This window comes from Panicum virgatum, chromosome 5K (genome assembly GCF_016808335.1).
Source record: "Panicum virgatum strain AP13 chromosome 5K, P.virgatum_v5, whole genome shotgun sequence".
Classification (NCBI taxonomy): domain Eukaryota; kingdom Viridiplantae; phylum Streptophyta; class Magnoliopsida; order Poales; family Poaceae; genus Panicum; species Panicum virgatum.
Genome location: NC_053140.1, coordinates 30,772,219 through 30,781,241, shown reverse-complemented (window position 1 = coordinate 30,781,241; position 9,023 = coordinate 30,772,219).

Genomic DNA, 9,023 nt, shown 5'->3' with positions numbered 1-9,023 from the left:
CAATTGTGGAGTCATGCAAGTACAGTTTCCAGATTTGAGGTCCACTTTGTAATGGCATCCTCCATGACTCTCACCTCCTATATTTGTACCACCTGCTCCTCTAACACCATAAATCATTCTTTCAGGCCCGTAAGTAGGGCTGGAAAAAAAGCTCGTTAAGCTGGCTCGGTGGCTCGTTTCAAAATTGCTCCGATTACGTTCGTTCTTTTTTTTAAAATAAAGATTAGTCGATTTGGAACAAAAGTCAATTTTGGCAGGCTCGGCTCGGCTCGGCTCGTTATGCTCGATTTGAAGTTGCATATCAAACAACGCGGGAGACTATAATAAATATGAATATATTGATTTCGAAGAAAGCTCGAAAAAAGTCGAGGCTCGGCTCGATTCCACCCCTACCCGTAAGGCGCTGCAAGTTGGTTCACCGATCTATTCTCGGCATCCCCAAGGTGTTCATGCGCTATTACTCCCCACTGTTGACACTTGTCCAACAAACTCCGAGCTTTCCCCCATCTATCGACGAAGTACTCGTTCAACTTTTCGAAAGAGAACTCTACAATGCCAGCAACAGGTCTTGATCGAATACCTTTGAATATATTGTTCACTAACTCAGCGTTGTTTGTGGTCATGATACCGTACCGCCACCCCCCGTCATCATAAGCAAGAGCCCATTTGTCCTTGTTCACCATTTCACCTTTCAACCACTCCTTGGCCCTCTCATTCATGTCCTTTTCTAAATCAGCAAGTTTTTCTTCAAAAGCTTTCTCTGTGCGCACTGAACACAACAACTTTAGTTTCCCAATTAGTTCTTTCTTTTTCTGACGCCTCCACATATTTGCTGCAAAGTGTCGCATGCACCACCTATGCACAAGAGGTGGAAATCCATCCATGTGCTCTTTAACACAGTTTAGGAGACCATGGTGCCGGTCAGATATCATACAAACTTGCCTCAAGGGACCCAACACATACAGCCGCACCAGCTTCATAAACCAAGACCAGCTGTCATTGTTTTCTCCTTCGGTCAAAGCAAATGCTAGAGGGACTAGTTGCCTATCAAGGTCCACGGCAACGCCCATCATTAGTGCCCCCTTATATTTAACCGTCAGGAATGTGGCATCCACGAGAATCACAGGTCGGCAATGCTGGAATGCTTCAGCACATTGGGGAAAACACCAGAACACCCTTTGTAAAACATGCTTGTACACTCCGTTATGAGGGAGCATCATGTTTCCCGTGTACGTGAACCATCTTATGCTTGGATTGAAGAGAGACATGCCCGTCAACACCTTGGGCACCCTGGCATATGACTCTAACCGATCTCCCCACAACAGAGCTATAGCATGTTGCTTTGCACACCACGCTTGGAGTACTTCACCCGGTAAGAACTTAAAGCGAAAATAGACTCCATAAGCGATGGAACTGAGGTATCGTTGTCCTTCTGAACAATACCAAGGATCCGATGAGCAAGGTAACGTGCGGTGCACTGTGCATGAACTTGCTTCGGCTTCGACGATGCACATGTGTGAGGCTATTTTACATTGGTGATCTTCCACTGACCAGTGCCACTAACGATACATGCCCAAACACCCCAAAGGCATCCCTGCTTGCATAGCACATCGTAGCGTACCCTCTTGTCTGAATGAACCACATAAAATGGTCGGTGGTGACGCACTGCATAATCAGCCAAGAAAAACTGCAACTCTGGAAGGGAATTGAACTTCATGCCCTTTCGAATCTCCGGACAGTCACTATCAATTACACACTCACTTTCAAAAATAGTTGAGTCACAAATGGCTCTATCGATCCTGCTAAGGTCCTTAGCATTTGATACCGCAGGGACTTCAACATGGGCTAACTTCAACATGCGCAACTCCTTGGCGGTATAAATAAATCGTTGATCATCATCAATTGCATTGGCTCCATCGCCGGCATCATTTTCCTGCTCTACTTGGGCCTCTACACCGTTACCCTCCCATTCTTCTACCCCGGTGTCTTCACCATCGTCGTCCTCATCACTACTATCGTATTCACTGTCCTCCGAACCTAAAGAAATATCGTCATCATCTGCAGCATCCATGTCATCTTGTGCCTCGAAGCTATCTGGCCCCAAATGATCGGAAGCGACTGCCATATCGTAATCCGAAGCACAAGTGGGATTTGGGACATCTTCTACAAAGGTTGACTCTTGAGTCATATTCTCAATAGGAAATGGAATTTCATCTACTCTCCTAACTGGTTCTTCTAATCTTGTTCTACGGGTTAATTCAACAACCACCTCCAAACAAATCACATTTGCACGAGCTACTATATCCTTGTACTTTCTCCAATGCATCTCAGATTCCAATATCATCAAAACATAATGTGCTCTAGCTTTACCGTAATCAAATATACCCCTCAGAGATATTTCATCAATTCCACATGAATGTTTTGAAACCACCCGGTCTACCAAATCCTTTAACAATGGAGGACTATCGAACAGTTCGATATTCTCTACCATATTCTCAAACTCTCCATTTTCCTTAACCATACCACCATGAAAAACCCGAACTAATTTGTCCATCTACAACAAAAAAGAAATCGGAGTACCTTCATCACTTATACAAAGAAATCAACTACAAAAACAATTCTTCACGGTGCCTAGTATCCATGAGTGAAACCCATATTAACATCCCCACTACTCAATCCTAGAAATAATATTAATCGATGCATGCACATACTACCTCACGTCCAAATCGAGAGCAGAGTACCATCTACGCATCATCTAAAGCACTAATCATGACAAAACTATCAACTACGACATTATTTTTCAAATTAAGAACCAAACCCTAATCACCAAGAATCGCTAATATCTACAAATGTGCATGGTTAAAGGAGGAAAAAATGGGAGCAATACCTTCGGGGAAGGGTGGGGAACGTTTCCCCCCACTTTCCCCCCCTCAAAACGCCGGATTTGGGGGGATCTGGGGAGGGGGGGGGGGCGGCGACCCTGGACACGCTGTGGTCGGGGTGGAGTGAGGGAAGGAAAGGGAGGGTGGGGGAGAAGGGGCTGGCGCGGGCCCAGGACATTGGCCTTGTCACGCCAGCCCCGCCTGGCGCGACAAGATTGTCGCGCCAGTGCATGTGGCGCGACAAGGTGGCCACGCTGGCGTCGGCGATGACGTGGCCCTCCCTGTCGCGCCACATGCACTGGCGCGACAGAGGCTATCTGTCGCGCCGGGGCAAGTGGCGCGACCAAACGGGCTACTCCCTGCAAATAAAACCCAATACGGGTTGAAATTAAAATAATATTAAAAAAAGGTTAAAAAAAATTCTAGAACTTTAGACACCCTACTTATAGTAGCGGGTCAATTTGGAACTGAATTGTACTGTGCACTCCAAATTTGTATTTTGCTCTCATTTGTTTGTAAGTACTCTTGTGATGGATATGTGTAATTCAGATGTATAAAACGCTTGATTACAGTTCAACTATTCAACTTTATGTGTAGTGTGGTCTACTATAAAGTGAATATGAGACCTCTCAGGAATTACTACACCTGGTGGCAAAATTTATCTACAATTTTCCAGTCACCTCACATTCCATGACCTTATTGACATAAAAACATGCCATTGGTTTATAGGGGTCACTATGCATTCTGTACGCGCACATATTATCACTTATTTGCAAATGTGTGTTATTCTAGTCTCAGCACTACGAATTATGACAGGACGGTTGGTACAAATTGCATTTCAAAATTTTCCCAATGTCATGCAACTCAGTAAAAAAAACACACGGCAGGTAGTTTCAGATATGCATGCATGCTAGTCAGGCATGCACGATGCCTGATTTCTACTCAGGGCGACCTATACGCCTTAGATGTGGTTGCATTGAAACGGCTAGATAGACTAGGGGTGGCCAGCGAGCCGGCTCGGCTCGGCTTGGATCCCAGCTCGAGCTGGCTCGTTGAGACGATGGCCGACAATGGCTACCTGGCCAGCGACGACAAGCACAGGCGGTCTTGCCTCTCCCTGCGTGGATCCACTAAGCAACAGCATTGGTGGCGGTGGCGGCGCGCGACCGAGGTGGGAAGTGGCGCAGCCGAAGCGGGTGGTGGCGACGAAGGTCCCGACAGAGGCCGATGCGGTGGTGGCAGTGGCCGTTCAGGGTGAGGATGGTGCATGCAGCCGCGGTCCGAGTAGAGGACGCTGGGTGGTCGGTGGTAGCGGCGGTCCAAGGGGAGGCCGATGGCGAGCGACCGTCCAGGCTTCGACTTGTGTGGGCGGCAACGGCAGGGGCTGAGCAAGGTGTCGGAGTCGGGGAGCGGGGCCACGGTCACCAGCAGCGGTCGATGCTTGCTTGGTGGCCTTGCGGCTAGTAGCTAGCCGGATTCGTTTGAGCACTGCGAGACATACACACACGTACCGTACAGCCAGGCGTCAAATTTGCAAGTCCTCTACTAGGCGTGCAAGGCTGCAACTGCAAGCTATGTTAGATTCTGAAATTCTGAGATCGACTAGGCATACAAGACCAGAGGGGATCGGTTCTTTAATTGAGAGTAAAACATGTGTTCATCCTTGGGTACATCAACTAGAGGGAGAGGAGAGGTAGAAATCCAGACCATCAAAGTTGGAGAAGGAAGAGCCGTCTGTGGCGAGGTCGGGTTGGTGACGACGTGGATCCGGCGGTGGAGTATGGGCGGCGGCGGCCAAGGGCTCCGACGCGGCGGAGCAGGTGCAGAGGGCGGTGGAGTACCGAGCGACGTAGTCGTAGACGGGCGGCAGTGGTGAGCTTCCCGTCGGCCAAGCGCACCCCTCTCAGATCGGGTTAGGGTTGAAGGTAGGGTACTGTAGTGGCGGCGGTAAACCTCGTATCCTGTGCCACGGCCCCCACCTGTTCTTTATAGCACTGGCGACATAGGCCCACCAGCCACTGTTGGGCTGGGCGCCCCCGATCAGGGCGCGGACCATGGCCTGGCCCGGTCGTTGGATTGGGCCAGGGAGAGATCATTCTAACAATCTCCCCCATGATCTCTCCATGTAACTTGTTCTTATATTCTTAATTTTTCTAAAACTTCCATTCCATTACAGATCAGTATATGGAGCGTGCCTCGTCATGACGGTTCGTACTATCAAATTAACAGCCACAATACACCTCTCCGTTCTGGAATTAATTCTCCTTTTGGGCCCTCTTAGTCCAGGAATCATAGGCTTTCCCTTAAACCCATGCCGGCTAAGTGTTCTCTGAACACATTGGGTGGTAGGCCTTTTGTAAGCGGATCCGCTAACATTTTCTTTATACTGATGTGTTCTAAACAAATAGTGTGATCCTGGACTTGCTCTTTAACAACATAGAACTTGATGTCAATGTGTTTGGCAGCACCACTTGACTTGTTGTTATGAGCATAAAATACTGCCGGTTCATTATCGTAGTATAACTTCAGTGGTCTTTCTATGCTGTCGACCACTCTTAATCCGGGTACAAATTTCTTAAGCCATGTAACCTGCCCCGAGGCTTCATAACATGCCACAAACTCAGCATACATCGTGGAGGATGCTGTGAGTGTCTGCTTGGAGCTTTTCCACGATATTGCTCCTTTTGCAAGAGTGAAGATGTATCCTGGCGTGGATTTTCTTTCATCTACATCTCCTGCAAAATCGGAATCTGAATATCCTTCTATTTCTAGAGATTCTGATCTTCTATATGTTAGCATGGGGCCAGTTGTTCCTCTCACATAGCGTAAGGCTTTCTTTATCATTTTCTAGTGCTCTATGCTTGGATTGCTCTGATATCTGCCAAGTACCACAGTAACAAAACTCAAGTTAGGGCGTGTGCACACTTGTGCATACTGTAAGCTTTTGATAGCTGAAGCATAAGGAACCGCTTTCATTTGCTCAAGCTCATACTCATTTCTGGGACACTGAAATTTCCCAAAACTGTCGCCCTTGACTATAGGGGCAGGCGTTGCCTTGCTTTCATGCATACTATACTTCTTTAGTACTTTCTGAAGGTATGTCTTCTGTGATAATCCTAATACCCCTTTTCTTCTATCTCGAAGAATCTCAATTCCTAAGACAAATGAAGCCTTACCGAGATCTTTCATGTCAAACTTTGAGGACAAGAATTTCTTAGTCTCCAGCAGTAGATTGACATAACTGCTTGCTAGCAGAATGTCATCCACATACAGGATGAGGAAAATAAATTTCCCATTCTTAAATTGCATAAATGCAGTTGTCCTCTTCATTTTCTTTAAATCCAAACTTTCTGATGGTTTCATCAAACTTCAAGTACCACTATCTCGAAGCTTGCTTTAAGCCATAAATGGACTTCTTTAGATGGCATCCCAACTTTTCTTTTCCTTCCACAGCAAAACCCTTGGGATGTGCCATGTACACATTTTCATATAGATCCCCATTTAAGAATACCGTCTTTACATCTACTGATGCAATTCTAAATCATAATGCGTCACTAATGCCATTATTATTCTGAAAGAGTCTTTACATGAGACTGGGGAAAAAGTCTCATTGTAATCTATTCCCTCTCTTTGGGTGAATCCTTTCGCCACAAGTCGCGCTTTATATCTGTCAAAATTCTCTTTGGAGTCACATTTCGTCTTGTAGACCCATTTGCAGCCTACTGTTTTGGCTCCATTAGGAATTTCTTCTAAGTCCCAAACTTTATTGGTACTCATGGATTTTAATTCATCTTCCATGGCTTCCAACAACTTGGATGAATTAGCGCTTCTCATGGCTTCTTCATATGATGTGGGATCACCCTCCATCTCAGATTATTCGCTATTGTAGACTACATAGTCTTTTGAAATAGCAGATTTTCTTGCTCTTTGAGATCTTCTGAGTGTCTCAGCTGGTGGCGCAGTTTCTTCTTGGGGCTGCTGTTGCTCTCCCTCATCTGTGACCACAGGTTCTATAGGATCCTGAGGAACATGTTCCTCATTCTCACTTGCTGTCACATTGGGAGGACTAACAGCAGGTGTAGGCACTGCAGTGTCCTACTCTGTTGCGGTATGCTGCTCTATAGGTGCCGCAAACACAGGCAACGAGAAAAATGGCTCCTGAATCATCGGAGTGGGCACGAATACCCGCTTCTCTTCGAGATCAATTTTTCTCGGTGTCGTGCTCCCCCTGATCATTTGATCTTCTAAAAGGATGGCGTGTCTCATTTCTACAAACTTGGTGTGTCTATCTGGACAGTAGAAACAGTGGCCCTTAGATTTTTCTGGATAGCCAATATATTGGCAACTCACTGTCTTGGGATCTAATTTCCCAATGTTTGGATTAAATACTTTAGCCTCAGCTGGACAGCCTCGTACGCAAAAATAATTAAGCGAGGGTTCTCTGCCTGTCCATAGTTCATACGGTGTTTTCGGCACCGACTTGCTTGGCACGCGATTAAGAATATGAATGGCGGTTTCTAAGGCCTCCATCCACAACTTGATCGGTAGCGTGGAGTAGCTCATCATGCTTCTGACCATGTCCATTAAGGTACGGTTTCTTCTTTCAGCCACTCCATTCTGTTGAGGCTCGCCCAGTGTAGAATACTGGGCTACTATACCATTTTCCTATAGAAACCTTGCAAAAGGTCCAGGAACTTGGCCATACAGGGTATACCGACCGTAGTACTCTCCTCCATGATCGGATTTTACTATTTTAATCTTTAAATCATGCTGTTTTTCTACCTGAGCCTTAAATATATTGAATTTATCCAACGCTTCTTATCATTCTTTAATTGGATAAATGTAGCCATAATGCGAATAATCGTCTGTAAATGTTATGAATGAATCATAGCCATCCACAGTAGTAACAGGAAAAGGTCCACATATATCTGTGTGGATTATTTCTAAAATTCCCGCACTTCATTTGGCATCTTTCTTTATTTTCTTAATGTATTTTCCTTTAATGCAATCAATGCATTGTTCAAAGTCTGAAAATTCTAATGGCGGTACAATTGATGCTTTCGTTAAACACTGTATTCTCCCCCTCAAAATATGGCCTAAACGACAATGCCATAATTTCGATGAGATAGCATCAATTCTTTTTCTTTTCTTAGTTACCGTCCCTGAGAAGTCATTCTCATTCTTATTCTTATTGCACACAGCATAAACATTCTCAGAAAATGATAACAAATATAACTTGTCTTGTCGGAAGGCAAGACCAACACACTTTTTCTTAATCTTAATCTGGCACTGGCCATTTCCAAAATGGCAATCAAAGTCATCATCGTCTAATCGAGATGCACTTATTAAGTTTCTTTGCAAAAAGGGTACATAAAGAACATCCTTAAGATGAAGTACAAAGCCATCAATTAATTCTAAATAACAATCTCAATGGCTTCGACATCTGCTTCTACCCTATTTGCAACTTTAATTAGCCTTTCTCCTCTTAGCAGAGTCTGGCTCATACTTGCCTCCTCCTCTAAGAAATCTCTTTAGGAAATCTGGGCAACCTTTTCCTATGATGTCCAGTCTTTCTGCACTCATGAGTGCTTTTCCTGAGGACTTGGAGGAGCCACTCTCCCCCTGATTCTTGCCTGGTGGGAAGGGTCTCTTGTTATTCTGATTGTTGTTCTGAAAAGGCTTCTTTGCTTTCACAGCCTAGTCTTAAGCTTGTTTGCCATATGGTTCATTTCTAAGATGTGATCTCTGACTCCATCTCTAATGTATTTCTTGTTTATGAGCATCTCAATAAGATCAGCATCATTAGCTTTTGAAGAACAAGTGAACTGATTCTTCTCTTTTTCTAAATAGGCACTAGCAGTAGTGCATTCTGGGATAGATCCTCTGATGGATTATGAGATGGAGTTCTTAATGGTCAGCAAGCACTTGCGATTGAAACCAATCCACTTAGCCTTTTCTAAGTCATACTTCATGACAGCCGCAGGATGAACATTTTCTCTTGCAGCCCAAAAATCATCTGATTCATTCTGAGCCCTCACCGGTGGTTGTGGTTCTGTGGGACACGGTGAGGTGGTGGCCCAATCAATATTAGCCATTGCAAGTGCTGGCTCCAGCTTCTCATACCACTTCCCATAGATATTA